General features: G+C 41.1%; 1 protein-coding gene across 4 annotated transcripts in view; it reads left to right on the top strand.

Annotated features, from left to right (window-relative positions):
• Nucleotides 1-20501, top strand: part of GHR (growth hormone receptor) — a 177160-nt gene that overhangs the window by 39189 nt on the left and 117470 nt on the right. For 2 of the 4 annotated variants that reach the window (XM_064736069.1, XM_064736070.1), the window contains exon 1: nt 19574-19745. The exons of the other annotated variants lie outside the window; for them this stretch is intronic. The gene's annotated coding sequence lies outside the window, so the exon portion shown is untranslated. Of the gene's footprint in view, nt 1-19573; nt 19746-20501 lie in introns of those variants that run through there. 4 annotated transcript variants of the gene reach the window in all.

Below are 20501 nucleotides of genomic sequence, written 5' to 3' on the forward strand. Positions count from 1 at the left end.
TATGCGAACCATGAAAAAAAAAAGGGGAAACCTATATGTTGTGATATTAAAGAGGAAGAAATGTGGATGGATAAGAGCACCAAGAAAAGAAATGAACAATGACAATTGATAATTACATTGTAGGCTAGCCAAACCATGCATATTCTGAATAAGAAACAGGAGGGGAATGCATGGACAGGTTGAAACTAGGATGGCATCAGTGAAAAGAACAGCAGAGAAATAAGGGTATTCTCTTACCATGGCTTTTACTGCCAAGAAATAAAAATAAAAGGGATTTTTTTGTTTGTTTTTCTTTCACTAGCAAGACAGCAAGGCTGATATTCCCATAATCCTTCCTCTGATTAAAAAAAACCCACAAAAACACATAAAACTGGACCTCTTGAAATTTGTTTGAAGAATCAGTTTCAAAAAGAATCTCTCTAGCAAATGGTTGCAAGTCAATTTCTTACCATACTCTTTTTACAAAGCATTTGAAGGTCATTCATCAGAAAGTTATGAGATTATTACTGTATTAATCCAGTAGTTGACTTCTGAAAATTAATTTCACTGATTTGCACGAGTAGGCACTCAAAACAATAGAAGCTTTAATTCACAGGTTCACCTTAATATTTTTCCCTGCAGTTGACATATGTATGACAACTGAGCTTTATCTGGAAAGAGCTTCTAACTTCTCTGGAGTGTGTTTTGGAGTTGGGGATGTTTTTTGTTTTGCTTTTGTTTGTTTGTAATATTTATTTTCTGTCAAAAGCTGTTTGTATTCATGTCTTAAAATAACATAAACATTCTTTGTATTATTTTAACCAATTTTAAAGACATGTCATGTACATGCCATCCAAAAAAATCCCTAATGCAACAGCCCCAGTTCCACAGTCAGTCAAGTGCTTTCTTTCTCATACAACTTTCTGTCCTTCTAGCTGAGAACTTACAGGTTTATTTACTGAATTTATTAAATTAAAGATATTTGTATTTTGCACTCTGAACTTTACTGTTCACTTGAGAAGACATATTTAGCATGGGCACCTGTAATGAAGTGTTGTTGTGTTGCTGTAGTTTTATGAACAGCATTTAATACAGAAAATGCCTAGAATCTCTGACGACTCTCCAAAAAAAACCCAGTTTGCCCAATCTTGATCTTATTATCAGCAATAAATTACATTTTCCATCGCTTTTTAGTCAGGAAAAGTTACTGTGGTACAGCCATGAAATTGATACTATTGCTACCTTGCATATTATCTCAGTCCTAGATTTCAATAGTGCTCAAAACTGCACCATGAGGTTGCTGTTCCTGTGCAAATCCTCACACTGGAGCCCAGAAATGTCTGCCTTGCTTCTGCTCTTAAAATCTACCTCTTAAAGGGAAAAAAGTGGCTAAGTGGTTTAGTCTTGAAAATTACTGCTGTAGCCAAAATTGGTTTATGGCCTAGTTTCAGGTTACAGTGTGGTTTAGTTTGAATGCAAATATTATAAACGTTCGGTGATCAGTTTTCAAGGTGTGCTAGGAGTTGCCTGTGACTTTAACCTACAGTCCTCAGCTGTTTCTTTAGGGTCATCTTGTCTTTACCAATCTTGTCGGTGTATTTATTTATGCATTTCCAGTTAGTCATTGACTTACAATGACAGTGCAGTGGGAGTAGCTGTCTCTCACTGCCAAATGCATCTTCTTTGCCTGGAGCCCAACCAATTGTAAGAGGAAAAAACCCAACAAAATCAAAATTATTCTTTTTGGTCATTTCTCAAACAATGGACTGATTGTCTTTCTAACTCATTTTTGGAATCAGATGTACCTCCTTGGTCTTTTACCAATAAACGCAAGGGAAATGAAATTTTTCTTCTGAGTACAGAATATATCAGCTACCTTTTGAAGCCAAGTTTGAGAAGATGGAAATATTAACCAACACCTTTAGTAATATTTTGGACTGCAAAGCATGCATACCCAGTTCCCCGAATCATAAACTACTTCCTCTGCAGCTTTCAGTAAGAAATTCAGGATGGGTTCTAATTCATGTTTAGATGTTCTAGTTCCTGCAGCTACTAAGGGTCTCTCTGTAGGCAGGAGGGATAGTCAGATGTGTACAGGGATGAAACTTTTTAAATCTCATCCTCTGGAGACCTCACTTCTCATCCACAAACAGGGAGAAGGGAAATGTATTCCTCATGAGGATAAGTGCACTGAAGAATGTCAGGCATTTGCACTTTGACACTACAGCTGTGTCAGTGCCGGACACAGACCACGTTATGGAGGCTTCGCAACAAAAATCAGAAAACTTACTGTGTCGGGGTGACTGTGTGATAGGGAATAGAGTTTGTCTTGGCCCATGCTTCTGAAATTTGCTTAGGCATTAGTGATGGCTGAGGGGCTGTGAGCACAGTAATTACTTCCTTCAGATAGTGAAGATCTGAGAGACTATTTGTGCACTCAGAAGACATGAGCATAGCTCTGAAAGCCAGATGAAATCAAGTAGAACCTAAAAAATGGAAAATGACTGGTGGTACCAACTGATCACAGGCAGTTATAAGGGTTTCAGTAAGCTGAGAAAGCAAGAATTACTATAGTCCAAACAACTCTTCAATACAAAGACAAGTACACTTCGTGTAAAGGCCTGACTCAGGAATCTGGAGGGAATGTGGTCTTTGAAGATTGCCTAAGAAATAAGTGCTCAAAGTTCACAGGCTGACTTAATCAAAGCAAGTCACCCATTAAGACTTCCTTCACATCCCAAGTGCTTTGTTTCTCAAAGCATATCTCCTTTCTGCACGCAGAAAAGAAGGCTTTTTCTCTATGATTTTGTTATTGTAGAGGGATTTTATAACAAAACTACCATCAGAAAGCCATTTATGCCTCATTTTTATGTTAGCACTGGATTTTTTGGTGGATTCTGTGATTTGTTTGGCTTGGCCATCTTCTAGCTAAGGACAGGATGTGTGTTATGGACTATCATGCACATTTCCACAACCCATTCTTCTTCACTTTCTGAATCATGACGAGTCTGGTCCGGGAGGATGAAAAGCTCTCTTGCACTGCCAGAACAATGGCACTCTGCATAGAGCATCCTACAGTGAAATCTTCTGTTCTCCTAGATCTCAGATGCTGATGTCTAGAGCAAAATTCTATTAGTGGTGGTGTGGGGCATGAGTCTGATAGGACTCACTTCCCAGGCTACCCAACCCTTGGGAAAGGAGGAAGGGTGAACTGATTCACTCGGCCTAGAAGAGTCAAGTCCAAAGATGATATTTGTCAAGGTTAAACAGCCAACATAAACACTTGCACCTTCTGAGGCCTTTTCCTTTTCCAGGGGAAATCACTGTATTAACCATTCTCTTACTGTTAGTGGCAGACATGCTACAGGACCATCATGGGGAATAGATTCTGTTAGGGAAAAAGAAGGATCAACAAGTGACTGGCTGGAGGGACCTCAAGGGACCAAGGCTTTATTTAAATGCCCTTGAGGTGCCTTGGTCACAAGACAGAGTCTGGCAGGGACACACTCATGCTAGTCCCAGACTCTGCCCAGACTACAATCACAGGTCATGTCACAAACCCTGGTGACCTGGGAGCTCTGCTGGTATTTATCATCCCAGCAAACAGTACACTTGCCAGCCCAATGAATTAAGTAGCTCTGGGGTGGAGTTGCAACACAGTAGGCTCATTAACTTATTGTGAAATAAGCAGAATGTTATGGAATAGTACAGAAAATCAGCGGAGGCTACACGGGATCAACATCCCCTTTGTTCCTGCAGGCAGGATTACCAGGTAATGGCATACATACCTTTAGTAAGTTTTGCTGCTTCCAACACTTATAGGTACATATCTGTTCTAATTGCCTTGTTTAACTAGCTTTGAGTCCCTGATTTGCTTGAGTCCTACCTTTAGGGGCAATTTTTGATCCTTATGAAAAAGTGAGGAGGAAAATGAGTATTGTGATTGTCACAGCAGCAATTTTTTTTCTGCTCTTCAAAGCTGAATTTCATTTTCAATAAAAGTTTCGTGGATTCTGCCTTGGAAAAGAGGGGAACCTCATCCATCTCAAGAATAATAGTTTGATTTAGAAAAGGAATGAAACCCCAACTGTAATAGTCAGCTGAAGTCAGCTGTTCTGCTGACTATAAATGGCCAGGACACTGATGAATAAACAGCTAGAGTGCACAAATAATGGAAACAATGCTCTTAATAGATCAAGGCTTTACAAAATGTGTTGTCAGGCTACATTATGGGAACTTGGAAAAATTTCTTTTTAAATTATAAGGAATATTAGAGGCATTGTTGGGATGGGGAGAAGAGCTATTCAATATTCTAAAAGGAGGTTAAAAAGCAGTGAGAGGCATACCAGCAAAGGAAATTTCCACATCTCACATCCTAAGGAATTTCCATTGTATCTCTAGAGAAGGGAAGAGGTAGTAACCATGGACTAAGCTGGCAGCCTTCTAAGGGAGAAAGAACAAAAGGTTGAGATAGAGAAGAAAAAGGAGAGCTTGAGTATTAAAAATGGTAAGAAAGACAACGATCATATCAAATTTGTACTTTGGAGTATAGTGATATAACACAGGGTAAAGTGACTCATAACTGAATGCTGCAAAGAGTCTAGGAAACATGAATGAAAAGTGATCTCTCTCTTCCTACTGAGGGGCAAGCTGGTCCTTTTCTCCATTTTGGGACAACAGGAGGTATCCAGGCCATTATAGCAGGAGAAAGGACTAAGAAATTCAATGCATCTACTCTACTGCTATCAGTAAAAGCCAAGTCGTTCTTATTTGTAGTAATCAAGTGTAATTAGGTAAAAAATTAGCAAGTGAGTACACTTCAGGCTTATTCTGTTTGCACTGGATTTTGTTTTAGACCTGTTTTTCCAGTTTTATTGGCTTGATGTGCTTTGAAAGATGCCATTTCAATCTGTGACCCAAGACACTACAGATGCTTAGTGTTCCTATTTTAACAAAACCACAAGGTCTAGGAATAAAATGGCAAAAGAAAATAAGCAGCAAAACTGTAACTAATAGCATTTATTAGCTCATTCTGGTATTAATGAAAGTACAGTTTAACACTAATGTTGCTATTTTTGTCTATTTTAATGACAAATTTTCTCATTGGACTCAAATTTTACTTTTGTAGCAATTATCATGGTAATAATCATGGTCTTCATTTTGCTGGGAAAAGAAGTGTGATGATTATCACCCAATGGGGACAGATGAGGATTAGACTGCTACATAAAATATTGTGTATATTTGTAAATTTAGTTCTTTTGTTTGAAAAATTAATTTAAAAATTGACTTGAAGACTTGATAGATATTATGCAAATGAGACTGGCACAAAAATTTTGTTCATTTTCCCTCCAGTCCCATAGCCCTGTGATTTCAGAGCTCACCACAACTCTCAGCCCTGCTTTGATTGTCAAGCACATTTTAGGAGCTGGTTCTCTCAGACCAGACCCTGTAAGGTGTGGAAAGGGAGCTCAAATGTTGGCCAGCAAGGACCCATCTAATTATTTATCTCATTAAGTAAATGTCTCAGTGCTCAGTGTAATACCTCTTGTAGTGGCTGTTCTGCCTGCATTCAGGTGCTGCATTTGTTGCTGCAGCTGCTGTGGATAGCAAAGCTCTCATGAGTACGTGAAGGGCCTGGCCCTGTGGTGTGGCCCTTATATGAACTTGGCAGATAAGGAACAGCCAATATTTTAAACTGCAGAGTTCAGAACTGTGGCCATCTTCTAGCATTAAGGATTTACAGATTTTATTTTAATGATGTAAAAGAACAAGTCAATTCAGAATAGCATTAAACTTTTGTTTGTAACAAATATTTTCCCTGTGTCCTTTCCTCTAACATACTTATTCAGATGGATATTTCAATCAAGTATATACAAAAATCTTTCAAGACAATAAATAAATCTTAAGAATGAGGAAGGGAAGATAGCTTCCCCCACCATGGGGGGAAGGAGTTAACTGCTTTCCTATAACAGAAAAGCCTTCAAGTCCAAGGTACTGCAATCATGGATGCAGAGGCAAATAACAGCATCAGTTATGAGATAATGCGGTCTTCTTCAAAATATATTTGAAATGTATAGTCCAGTTACAAAAGTGTTCTGGGAATGATCATAAGGAGCTTCAGCCTCTGAAAACATTAACCTGAACTGAAGCAGAGCTGTGCAGCAGAAAGCTGTGCAGCAGAAAGCAGAGAAGGAAAGAGGTGGGATCTGAAAAGGCTGGCAAAGATTTGGAAAGAATATTAACATGCATAAATATTAATGTCTTTCTCTTACATAGAAGAGACTCCAGAAAGTCTTGATGTATGAAGCAGCATCTGAAAGGAGCAATTGAGACAATGAGCATTGCTGCTGTAGTAATTTTTTTCCAGTTCGGTATTACTGAACTGCGATCCCAGCAGCTGTGTCGGGATGGGGGGAGGGGAGGCTGTGGTTGGAGATCACTAACAGGGAGGAAAACTCCCAGGAGTTTACACAAAGCACCATTTAAAAGCTGAGTGCATTGACTCAAAGAGAGTTTTTGGTTGGGTTACACAGAGAGAAAACTGGTAGGTGTTTGATTAGAGTGTGACAAAACCTCCTTTGTTTTCATGCTATTAGCTTTTAAGTTATGGAAATTAATTAGAGACAGCTCAAGTAGGCAGATGATCCTGTCTGCATCTGTACTACTAAGTGAAACAGAAGAAGTCACTGATGGGCAATACCCACACTTACATAGCTTTTGGCCATGGTTTCCTCTGGGCCCCCATCCAACACTTGTATAGTATAATTATTATTTCTGTAGCTAAAATTGTGTGAAGGCTCAGGTTTCAGTCTGCCAGACCAGTGTTTTCATAGTGTGAAACTGCACAAATGTGCTGCAAACCCCTGACGTGTACCATGTTGCATGCCCGGGGATTCAGACACTGCTGGGACAGTGCTGGGACAGTCTAAGAGCAAGGAGCCAGCTCCAGTGGTTTAGTCATCTCTGTACTTTCTACTGGAAACTGTTCCCAGCCAGTGCTATTCCCCTGGCATTATTCAGGACTTGCTGACTCAGGTCAAAACTATGCCAAAGAGTGTGTTATGTGATGGGGATGATACGGGGCCCAGTGAGAAATCTCATTGCCAGGTCTTGTTTTATTTTTTTGTCACGTTGAAATTACTTTCACTTAAGAGAGAAGATGGGATTTAGTACAAAAGGAGTACAAGGGATGACTGGATGAAGCTTTGTCAGCAAGGCTTAGGGGACCAAGGTAGATAGGTACATGTACTCCTCCTGGCACTACCTGTCAGGGTGGCCAGGCTTCTCATCTGTCCCCGTGGCAGTGGCCTCTCTTTGACAGCAATCACCAGCTCCAGCAGCACTGTAGTGACGGTGGCTTGCTCTGAAGAAGGGACCACGGGCCGAAAGATGGATCAGACAAGTGACTTTGTACAGAGATAAGGCAGTATTAATGACAGAAAACAGAAAATTCACAGAACAGTGTGTTTCACCCACTAAAATGTGATGTGGACCTTGCAGTCTCTGAGAAACCTCGGCAGAACCCAAGGTGGGGCTGGATTGCTGAGAGCTTCCCAGAAGCTGAGCACTTTGCTCACACAAGGTTCAGCAACAGGACCAAGCCAGGACTGATGTGGATTTCAGATTTTGTGACTCCAGAGCAGCCAGATCTCATATATGGCAGCCAAGTACCTGTATTTCACTGCTTGAACCAAAGTCACAGGCTTAAGACCTTGGGTCTAAAGTGACTACTGATCTTCAAGTGGGCAGCTTTTGAATTAGGTTGAATTTAGAATTTGAATTAGGTTCTTAGAAGTTCAGTTCACAGGGAATTTCAAAATGTTCAGGTTTTGGTCCAAATCAAAACAAAGTAAACAAAAAAGGAGTAAAAAAAAAAAAAAAATTGCATTAAACTTGAAATTCTCCTTTTAGGGCAAGTCAGGAGCAGGATTATTAGGCAAATGAAGTATAAAGCACCAGGTGAATGTCCATTGCTATTAGAATTGATTGACTGTTGATTTTATCAGTCTCGGACCTGAGAGGTGACTACAGCAGCTTTCTAAATTCAAAGTCAAAGCAACGAGACAATAATGTAACTATCAATATATCAAGGGAAAAAATTGGGAAGGAAGTGAGTAACTTCAGGTGAAGGACAATTTTGACTGATAAAGAAAAGGATTTTTGCTGGCCATTATTATATTTAAGCATGGAATGCAATGAATACTAATAACCACAAGAAAAGCTGTCTTTTGATCCTATCTCAAGATTCATTGCTTAAAATGGGCTCTGAGAGAGTTTGAGATGTTCAGATGACACAAGAACTGGAAACTGTGGACCCCTGTATATAAACTACAGAGGATGTTGAAGAATATCCATCTTCCCTCTCTGCCCATGTGAATAAGAAGTTTGAGTCAATGGTGTGCACCTGAATCTCATGATTCCTAGTTGTCAGGATGTATGTAGGCTCTTTATGTAATGCTATGTGTTGGAGATGCCTCTCTCTCACTTTTCAGCAGTTATTCAAAACACCCCACACTGTTCTGGTTTTTCTGTCTCTAAACTTCACTAAAATCATTAGGTGTGAGAAAAAAACAATGAGGAAGTCCCAACATATAAGTAGATATACAGTCATGACAATATTTTGTTGAGATCATACAAAACCAAAAAGACAGTAATCTTACTATTGTAATCCTTGCCTGCCTCACCCATCCCATTCTTCCCAAATATTTTTCCACTGTAGATAAATGGATGGGGCTTGATGGCTCCAGCTCTGTAGGCTGCCACTTACTTCTGCAGGGTGACATAAACAGTGTCTGTCCTGCAAAAGTAACAGATGCTATAATTTTTAATGAGATGTGTCTCCAGAATTACAAACTTCCCTCGCATTTCCCTGTCCTTGGGTAAGTTAATGAGTTTTTTCATATATTAAATTAAATTTCTATGATGCAACAGGAGTACTCCAGTGCCTCTCTTATGGAGAAGCTTTGACCAGGCATGGATTGATCTAAGAGTGAGGTCAGAGGCAATCAGAACTTCAACCCTGAGTCCACAGCCATGGCAGCTCGCCTCCTCATCGTGTCAGGCCAATGCCTGCACTAGGAGTTACAGCTGAAAACTACTAATTCAAAATTATAAAAGCAGAAGATCGAACGCATGAAAATGGGAAACAGCAGTTTTGTGACAGTTTCTCACTAAAGCACACCTTCTGGGGTTGAAATCATTAGTGCTCCTGTTAAACAGCGAGTATCACAACTCTCAACATAACATGGACCTCCTCTTGGCTGTGTCAAACATTTTATGGGATTATTTCTGCATAGGCTATTTCTAGCTGTAGCCTGTGTCAGAGATTTGGGCTGGCTGGATATCCAAGTATCTGTTTACAAACATCAGGATGGATGAAATGTTATCAAGTACAGTCAAAGGCAATTGGAAAGGACACACACTGTTGGTGCTCCACTTCAGGGCTAGAATTGTGACTCAAAGCAACAAAACAACATTAGGTAAATGTCACTGCCATTGTTTGAACCCATTTAAATATTACAACTGCAAATGACTTCAAGGGTGCTATCTAAACTCCACTAGACTCAAGTAAACAATGAAAAATAAAAGTACAATATAACTAAGAATTTTGATAAAAGACCTCTTTTCCCTGTTTATCTGTTTAGTCTTTCTGATAGTCAGTAACAAAAGAATAGTGCAAAAGTCTTCAAAGAAAAAGAACAGGGGAAAATCTACATGCTTGAATTTAATTTTGTATACCATGTGTTCACTTTTTATGACTGCTTGAACATGAACAGTTTAGATACATAAATCCATTTTGAACAAATTTAATCAAAAAAATTGTATGCATTGGGGAGAAATATGGCAAGCTAAGTGGAAATAATGAGGACACACAAGAAATCAATAAGAGGAGTAAGGATACCTAAAACATGACCACAAAAAAGACGTTACTGATAAATAGAGTTATGAGTAAGGTAACTACATAGTAGGGCAGTCTAACATTAAAGGACATAGCCCTTCACTGGTGCTGAACTGCAGACAAATGAGAAAGCTGGACTCATCAAAATCTTGTGGATGATGGTGAAAGAAGAAGAGGACTCAGCTGCAGCTGTCAGTAAACAAAACCACAGAACAGAGAATGAACAGAGAATACGTAGGGGAAGCCTTTATCATGAACAAACGACAAATCATTTAACACCCAATGCACAGAAGCAGAGTCACAAGAGTGCTAACTATCCAAAGAATGGGTAGGAAGGGAAACATCAAGTGCATAGATCAATTAACAAGCTCTATACTGAAAGGCATTGTTCACTTCTATTTCTGTATTAAAAACAGAGAGAGGAGAGGCTCTTCTGGATGTGCTTCTGTACCAGGGAAAAGTACCAGTGGAAAATTGCTGTTTGAGAAAAGAATGATGAAAGGTGACTCGGAGACAGTGACTGAAATTATAGAGTATATATTCTCAGGGAAGAAAATAGAGAAAAAGGCAACAATAATGGACTTGAAGCAGACAACTTTCACCAATTCAAGTCAATAAAAAAGTCAAAGAAAAAAGTAATTAAGTTGTAGCAGAAAACATAAGCTATACTTATCAGAAGGGAAAAGTATTGAGAGAGAGATTAGTTCAGGTAGGCCAGGAACTTTTACTTTATCTCAAACTCATGAAGTTCCACCTGAAAAGTGGAAATTAGATCAAATTCTTAAACATATAAAATAACAGTACAATCCAATCAGAAAACTAAGGCATAAACCAAACACAGAGCTAGAAGACACTTCAAAAGGAAAAAAAAAATTAAAAATACCAAAGAGAAAATAAAATTATGATTGCTTTTCCTGACTATTTGTGAGACTGGAGGCAAGACAATGACACAGCAGACGATCCCAAGAAGATTGGAATATTTAAAACCTTTTTTTGCAAGTGACAAAAAAAGTTGCACACACCTCACTAGCATAATTAACGTTCATGAAAATAAGTTCAGTATTCAATTCAAAACAGGGTCAGTAGAGCCTTATGGAATGTTTTCAAGTTAGCCAGACCAGACAGACTTTGGACTAGGATATTTTAGGAATGAGGTGAATTCTTCAGATTAGCAATTACTTGAGAATCTGTCAAAAATGGCTAAAAGATATAAGTCTGGGAAAGGACAAAAAATAACAGCTGCCTGATATAATAAGAGGGGAGAAAGTAGATGAAGAGGAGGCTGTAAATATTAAATGAATCAATCTAAGTTCAACTCAGAAAAAAAAACCAACCCAGAAACAAATTCAAAGCATATATAGAATTAAGCAAAATCTGCAAATACTTTAAATGAAAAATAATATCATAAAATCTAATTTGGTAATGTATATAATTTTAGACCCATTTTCTTTATTTTGATACTTTCATATCACAAAATTACAGGACCTTTCTTTGTTCTGACTTTATTCAACCTTTTTTTAACAATCTGAATAACAGTGTTAATAAGTTTGCAGATGAGAAAATGTTGAAAAGATGTGTAAACATAAATGTATTGAAAGGCACAATTCAAATTCAGAATTAGCTTGAGAAATTGCAGGAGTGGAATGAAAATGGTTTAAATTCTACATTATGTACTGCACTTAGGTGGAAATAATCAAATTTAATGCTCTGATTTATAAATAGCAGTGTAGCCTTCAAGCCTTTCTCTTCTGAGCACTATTAGGACGTCACGTAGAGAACTTGGTCCCTTTGGGGCATTATACTTCGGAAGAGACATGAAACAACTGGAGAAGGCCCAAAACTGCATGTGATTAGAAGTAAAGAAAATGTGATCCATGATGAAAAATTTTAAAAATAGAGACCCTTTGGCCTAGGACAAAGGAAGAATTCTAGAGTACATGGCAATTATTTTCAAACACAGAAGAGAATAATCTGATCATTTTCAGTGTGGATAGAAGAATTCTTGAATTTAAATTTTAACAAAATAATAAGAGGTAGGCATTATGGAAAATATTTTAGCAATAAACGTGTGAAAATCTGACACGGGTCGCTTTAGTAAGTAAGGAGGTCTTTTGCACTGAGATATTTAGAAAGCTAGTCAAGAAAATACCAAGAATTAGGAAATTAAAGCAAATCCTGCTTTGGGATACATGCATGAACTACACTATGAGTAGCTAACTCATAGCTTTCCACTGTATCTGGCTTCTCAGTAACTCAAGTGTGGTAACCATGTCAAAATAATGACATGTCAAGCCCATGATGAGCAGGTGGGCTGTTCTGGTGCAGGAGCTACTGCTCAATTTGAGTCTCCACCAGTGAAGGGAAGTAGTCATCAGATCCTGCTTCGAGTGAGGTCACCTATTTTCCTGGAACCCATCTTTATATTTAGCTTGCCCCAGACCCCATGATGGAACTCAGGAGTTGTATAAGAACACTCCTGTTCTCGGGACCCCTGTTCTTTGGCCTCCCCAAGATATATGGTATGCATCATATGGCTATCATCTAAGGTAAAATATTGTTTTGCAACTCCATGAATCAGAAAGAGGCAGGACACACCCCAAACTGGATGACTCTTAAGGCCATTTCTGTGTCCATCAGTACAGTTATGAGTACCAAGCATCATCAAAGTACAAGCATTCAGGATGAAGAGTTTGAAATAATCATACGCAGCAATTTCACCCAGGCAGTGATTGAGGGCTAGGGGACCATAGATTGTGTGGACAGACAGCCAAAACACTGGGAGGAACTCATGGAGGAGAGGAACTTGTTATGTTAGACCCAAAGGGTCCAGAGATCTGTATTTTGACTATAGGGTGGTTATGGTTCCCATAGGAGGTTACGGACAGGAGAATTATCAGTGTAATCACATCTGCGAAAAAGACTCCATAACAGGGAAACCAGGGAACTACAGACTTGTGGGTCTGATTTTTACACCTGATTAGATGGATGATACAGAGTAGAACTGGGAAACATGTGAACAAACACAGTCTTTCTGAAGAGTCAAAGTGCTACCTTCCATCCTCTTAGGAACTTCCATGCACATACAAATATTCTCCCTTGAGAGAAACTTCCCTGTGAGTATTTGAATTACAAAATAATGCAAGTCAAGATTTTCCTTTCCTGATATTACAATTTTCTCAAAATGGTGAATTTTTGTAAAAACCCACAGTCTCCAGATAATGGTTAATGTCATCCTGAACAGAAGCACACCCATTATGTAGAGATGGCAACAGCATGTATTTGATCAGTCTGTCCATCTCAAATCCCTTATTGTCACAAATGCTTATGATCTGTCAACTAGAGACCTGAAGCTGAATCATAAATTAAAGGATGCTGCAGTTCCTGGAACTAGCAGACTTATGAAAACAACAAACAAAACTACTGTCTGGCTTTGTTCACATTCTTTGACTAGGCAAGAAATTTAAGAATCATCCTTTATTCTCTGTGACATTGACCAAATTGCTGTCTGTTGTCTTTTGCATGGTAGCACTACTGTTTAAGCGTAAAGTGAATTTTAAGTACATAAATAATCAAGCATAGTGTCTGCTCCTCTGCGTTTTCCTTTCCAGCTTAATCTGAGAGACAAAAGAAGTTGATGTGGAGAGCAGGAACGTCTAGCAAAAGTTGCAGAAAAATGCTCATGAAATGTGGGTAGACAATGAATACAGTCTCTGATCAATTAAATATAAAATACTTGGAGATATTAATTGGTTGGGTCTCTAACACTTTGCTATTTAGGAATTCAAACGTAGGAAAGCAACAAAACCTTGCCTGAAGCATCTAAACCTTTGGGACACTTAGACAAAAGTGCTTCAGGCAGAAGATCTACCAGACTCCCAAACTTGTTCATTGGAAATGATTGGGGCAGAAAGTGGTCTCGGGCTCTGGATTTCAGCTTCGCAACAGTCACAGTCTTCAAAAAACAATTGACAGACTAAGGATGGGTTTCAGTTAAGATCCAGAGAGCAATAACAACACATTCATGAAATAATACATACAAACACACCCACACATGTATATATGCATATACATGCTATAAAACTGATTGATGTTTTCCACTGTTCATTTGGAGCAGTTCTTCTGTCTAACGTAACATCTAGGATGCAGGACAGCCTGTACAGTGCTGGAAACAGGCCAGGACCAGCTTTGATATTTCTTGCATTAAAAAATAGCAGTGAATATATCAATTCAGCCTTTACCTCTACAATCCTCCATCTCCCTTCTTCAGAAAAAAAGCAAGGAAAATACCACCAATACCCACCTTTCCCAGCAAACCAGAAAGTCACTGAATTCATTACATGGCCAGATAGGTCTTTGTTTTATATTAGCTGTAGATAATGACATGATAGATGACTTAGAAACAACAGAATGAGAGAGCAAGATACCTCAGGCTCTGGCAGAGTATTTCTTCATTTTTTCCTTTTCTTGCTTTGCCTGTGCCTTCTTATCCTGCATGCATGTTCACATTGATTCATTGGAGATTAGGTCCTAAGAGAAAATTCTCTGTTTCCACAGATATTTATTGGCTAGGTAATTATTCTGCTTTCATATAAAGTATTTGGGGGAGCTTTGCTCTGTAGCTTTAAAGGAAGTAACCCAGACAACCCACAAACTAAATTTTTCCACATATTAAGAGGCTGAGAACAGACCTGCTATTAAATATTGGTTTTACTTTTATATACAGCAAGCACTGTGCATTCCCAGCTCTTGGTACAAGTTTGATCGTGGTTGGAACATGCATTTTATTAGTGTGGTGTCTTTTTGTGGCAAGCAATCGTGTGTCATGGTACTTTTTTTCTGCAATTCTACTTATGATGGAAATTTAGATTAAAAGAGAGCTTCTCATCTTGCAGCTATTCCTTATTTCTTACATGAATAAAGAACATTAAGAAGGTGAAGGAAGGAAAGAAGAATTTATTTTTCCCTGCACAGAATTTTGACTTGCTATTGTCCTAAAAACAAATATTTTGATGGAAAACACAGTAAATGTCTAATTGACTGATTAACTTTCTATGAAGGTTATCACGTAGGTTTCACACATTGCCAGTGGACTTTCTTTCCCCTTAAGTTTTCTAAAAGCATGACATAAAGGGGGAAACACTTATTCACCTGAATCATTCTCTAGCTCATTTCCAAAAGACCAACATGTTCCTTTTACATTTCCCATTTTTTATTACCATCTAGATAAGATCAGTGGAGATTAATTGGAAAAAGGTGTGTATTGTATTACTAAAACTATGGATTCATAGTCCCTGTGCTTGGGCACCAGTAATCTATACCTGTCCTCTTTAATATTTGCATCGATGACCTGGAGGAGGTACTGTGTACTCTTGCCAAGTTTGCAGATAACACCAAACTGGAGGGATTGGTCAATACACTCAAGGGCAGAGCCGTCTCACAGCAGGACCTAGACAGGCTGGATGAGCAGGCTGATGGGACCTGTGAGATATTCTGCCAGGACAAATGCAAAATCTTGCCCTGGGTGAAAAAAGCCCATGAGGTGGTACACAGAGATCTTGCCAAAGTGGAGTGAAGCACTACCAGGATGCCCAGATCAGGAGCTGGAGCATCGGCCCAGAGGAAAAGAGTATAATAAGAACTGAGGAGCTCAGAGCAGAGAAGAAAGGAAATGTCTTGCCCCACAGGACAGTGCAGCTGTGGAGCAGGTTGTCCCAACATGCTATGCAGCCTCCACACATGAAAGGTTTTGAAACCCAACTGGGTAAAGCCCAGCAAGATTTGTCCTCTTCACTGACCCTGCATTGAGCTGGAGGTTGGACTGGAGAGCTCCTGAGACCCCTTTCTATCTGCACACTTTCTGTTTATGATTGTGTTAGATAGGAAGCCAAGAAAATAAGATTATAGATTTAGTTAGGAATGCAGAATATGAACAATATTTTTATTTAATCTCCCTTCTGCATTATTTCATGCAGTTTTGAGAAATATAAACTCTTTTTGTAATTAGTGTAAGTAGTTTTTCACTCAAGAGAACCATATCCATGCACACATTAACCTCAAAACATAGGGAATTATAAACTACTCAGATTAAACTACCTTTTTTCAGGCCTCAGGTAAAAGCTCTGCAGGTAAAGCAGTGTCAATTGATTTCATTTTGCACTGCTGTATTAGCAAAAAGCCCAACAACAAAAAGTCGCTTTATTTCCTTTGAATATAAACTGCTACACAAAGAAACCCCTTTACATTTTTAACATGGACCTTGCATGTGCACCCCATTATATTGGCACAGAAATATATAAATTAACATTGCTTTTGCTGACTACAGGCACCTACTGCCTACTAAATCAAGCCATGGAAGTTTGACTGACAGACTTTACCAATACAGCTACCTTTACACTGTAAAAGCTCATACTTAGCCAGTGCTTACAGAAGCACTCACTGGCAAGCAAGTCTGGCAGAAAGTACAAACAGCACTTGCTTTAGACACTTAGCAGGGAAGGAACCTCTTTCAGATGAATTACCATGAACTGAGCTGCTGGAATTCTATTTGACACCCTGTTTATAAACACTACATTGTACACTATTGTAAACAGAGACGAAAATCAGACTCAGGCATAATTTTGTCTTCTGCACTTGGTTCCACAGCATCATGCTCAGGAAGGATTTCAACTTTTTTGGACACTGTTTGGAAAGGAGTGAAGCAGCAACTGCATGCAGAGAAAAGGGTAGATGTAGGCATCCCTGGATATTATGTCAGAGCAAATGGTCAGAATTCAGGTGTCTTTGTGAATGTCCTCAAGCCAGACTTGGTTTTCCAGGCTTTCTAAGGAGATTGGATGGAATCTGGAAAAGAGATAGATAATACAGCATAAACCAGAAAGTGAAGAACATAGGCATGGATGAAGGTATACATAGTTTTAAAAGTAGTGTTTTAAAAGCGCAAGTTATGAAGTTACACATAGTTTTAAAAGTGTTCCTAATGGACGTATGAAAAATACAACCAATTTCTATATTGTTGCTGAGATAAGACTCATGTTTCATATGACACCAATCTTGGGTATTTTACTGCTAATTTATCTGGGAGATTAAACTACTACCACAGATTAGCAGTACTAAATCTAGTAAATAGTTTAATATACCGTGAAATCCTCCAAAGAAACTGAGAATAATAGTTATCAAAAGATAGACATTTCTTATTATTATTTTAATAACAGACAAGCCAAAAGACCACTGACCATTTATTTTGCTATTTAGTTGTATTGGGGTGATTGAGAAAATTCAAAGTACTTATCCTACACGCAAGCAACACACAGCCTTGTGCTTCCACAGATCCAAGGCCACCTTCCACCTATAGACAACGCCGAAACTCCACTCTTACTTGTCTCCTATCTTTCCAGCCCACCCTCCCACACGCTCACAAACTTCCTGATTGAAAATTACTTTGGCTGCTTTTGCCTAAATCTGGTCTCGTTGGCAGTGTACTGTGTTTGACATTAGTCCACATGAAACCGAACAATCTATCATGTGAAGAAATAGAAAACTTTATCTAGTGTAGAGAAAGTCCAGGCAGCTGTAAACCTAGACTATGCAATAAATCAATGGATTTATTGTTATCCAAGTTTATTTGTATATATAATGAGGGAGAAATAAATTATTTTCTCTGGTTTATTCATGTGGTATTTTACATGTTCAGCACTCACTGCCACTTAGTTAATGCAAACCAGCTTGTCATAGTCCCAGGTGTTACTGTGTTATAGGAATGTTGTATTAACAAACCCCATAAACATCTCTGGGCCTGGAATCTTCCCCTTTTATCAAGTGCTTCAACCACAAGACTATAGGGCCAGGATCAGATCTGTGGCTGCAATTTCTAACACACTGAGTTATTAATCATGCTTTGCCATAGCTTCAGCACAAATGGTAAGAACGAAAGGTCTGAATAACAACTGCTAGTTTGGCAGCACAGGCATCTCCCGGGAGATGTGGGTATGAATTCCCTGACCAGTGGTAAGAAGTGGCACTTAATGTCCTTTGCACATATATTAATGCAAAGACAATGGTATTGTTCGATACTGCTTAGAAAAAATCTGCTCCTGTGATTTTGAATGAGGAAATGGCAAGAGATGGTTCTGGTAGGAATAAAGAAGATGGATCTGTGCGCCGTTAGTTTAAAACCTCAAAAGCAATACTTTCATGATATACTTATCAATGTGTGAGATTTTAATTCCCTTAAGACAATTGGGAGCTGATGAAGTCACATTTCATGATCCATCTTACCCCTATGCATGTGTTCAGCCCCCCGGAATCACTTTCTTTGTTCCGGGCAGAAGAAGCCTGGATCAACAGCACAGTTGAAGACAGATCACTTGCAGATCACTTGCTCCTCAGCCTTTGAGGAGCACCAGCCTCCTAAGACAAACAGCTCCCAGTCTGGGAGCACCTGGTTCAATAGGAAGAGAAGGGCAGCACCGACCTGAGCAGGCAGAGGCGCCAGAACTGTTCCCAGCCGTTATAGTCAAACAACTTCCATACGCCAGCACTGCTTTTCCTGTACACCCAACACAGCAGAAAGCTTGGGCGAGATACAATTCTTTTCTATTCCCAGTTAATTTCAGAGCCGGCCTTGTGACTTACTAAATGATTGTGAAACTCTTGCAACACTGATCTGCGGGGCTGTTGTCCCACCTTTGTTTTACGAGGAAGCCAGATGCTGAGCCATTCTGAAGGTGGGGCCACACACATGACAGGAGGCCCGCAAGGGCCCTAAAGAACAATGTGTCACTGCTGAGGTCACCTTTGCACACGTGGGTCTGCATTCGGTACTTTGTCAATGCAAATGGTACCTAAATAAACTGATGATAGTATGCTCCTTTTTAATGTTTTCTTCCCTAAACAGTTTTTCAGACAATAAATCTTTCATTATTTTAAGACAATCCCTAATAGACGCTCTCCGTTTTCCTGTAGCTACCTTCTACACTCACACTAGTTAGCCCTGTGCGTGCACTGCCACACACCTGGCCGCAGAAGTTGCCATCCCTTCCACCTGGCAGCCGCGCCCGTGGCACGCCGACACCTCCTTCACCCTAAAATCGCGTTCGTCGATCCTGAACACAAACACGACTGCCAGCCCCGCTGAACCCCTGCTTCAGCCTAGGCCAGCAGCCCGCGGCTCGCCCCCGATAGCCATCGCCGGCGGCACTGCGCCCTCAGCGCGGAGCGGGAGCCGGGGCCGTCCCCCGCCCATCCGGCCGGGATGCGCGCTGCAGCAGCCGCCGTCCCCGTCTAGACGGAGCCCCGGGGCGCAGCCCAAGTGCCGGCACCGGCCGGGGCTCGCCGAGCCGCCCCCCCGCCAGGCACGGTCCCGCTCGCCGCTCTGAGCCCCTCTCCGCGGCCGGCAGCTTCCGCGGTGAAAGACGACGAGGAGTCGGCGGCGATGGCCGCTGAGTGCCCCGCGCCCCGGCAGGGCAGGGCAGGCACGGAGCGGGCTGCGGCAAGCGAGCAGTGCCAAGGCCGGCGCTGCTGCCGCCGCCGGGGGACAGTGCATGGGGAGCGGTGCGGGTGAGCGCTGCCCGCCGCCCCCCACCCAGTGCTGATCTCCCCACCCTCGCTCCGTCCCTCCCCTCCGCTCCGCTCCGCTTCGCTCTGCTCTCCGCCTGCCCCGCCCCGCCCCGCGGGAGGAGTGCGGGCTCAGCCCGCCGCCCCGCCGCCCTGGCTCGCGTTTTATGACGGTCGCTGCCTCCCCAGAAGTTGGGGCCGGCCGCGGCGGCCGCTCGCTGAGGCGCTCCCATGGTGCCGGCGCCCGCCGGGGGGGGGCCCGTCCGCTGCCGCCCGCCGCGCCGCCGAAACTTGGGGGAAGTTTCCGAGCGAGTCGGTGAGTACCGGCGGCGGCTCCGCGCCGCTCCCCCCGCCCGCCCGCTAGGCGCGGCGGCTTCCCCGCCCCCGGGGGCGACGGGCCGGGGTCCCGCTCCTGTCCAGCTTCACCTCCCTCGCCCGGGATTGGCGCGGGATCGGCGAGCTTGCCCCACGGTCGGAGCCGCTCCAGGAGCGGGGCCGCCCGTGTCCCGCTGCTGTGGGCAGTGCGGCGCCGGAGCCGGGCCGGGACCGCGGCGTCAGCTCCGGGGCTGGGACGGCGGGCGGGGGGCGAGAATTCCTATCACGTCCCATTCTGTGGGTGATGGATGGGGTGCCGGGGAAGGAAAGCCTAGCCTCGGAGATCTGGAGAAAGAGTTTTCTTCAGAGAAACCCTCTTTTCTGTGTGGACTTGGGTTTTAAAAGCACAGCAAGAATGGTCGTTTAGCTGCCAGCGTCTCAATCTTCTCCGCTGTAATAGACCTAATCAGAATTTTTCTTCTGTATGATGTATTCCCGTTTATACAATCCCTGCAAATCCGACCTGTTTTTTTTTGTTGTTGTTTTTTTTTTTTTTTTTTTAAACGCCATTTGTCTGTAACTTTGTTTCTTACTGTGTGGCGAGTTATAAGTACTGCATAGGATAAAAAATAGAGAATGTTTTGAAAAATAAATACTGCAAATGTTCTGAGCAGAAGTGTGCAAACAGAGGAGTTATATAGCATAGGAGTAACTAGTGTTTTATCATAGTAATTTCTTCAGTAAAACTTGTTGCAAA

This window comes from Zonotrichia leucophrys, chromosome Z (genome assembly GCF_028769735.1).
Source record: "Zonotrichia leucophrys gambelii isolate GWCS_2022_RI chromosome Z, RI_Zleu_2.0, whole genome shotgun sequence".
Classification (NCBI taxonomy): Eukaryota; Metazoa; Chordata; class Aves; order Passeriformes; family Passerellidae; genus Zonotrichia; species Zonotrichia leucophrys.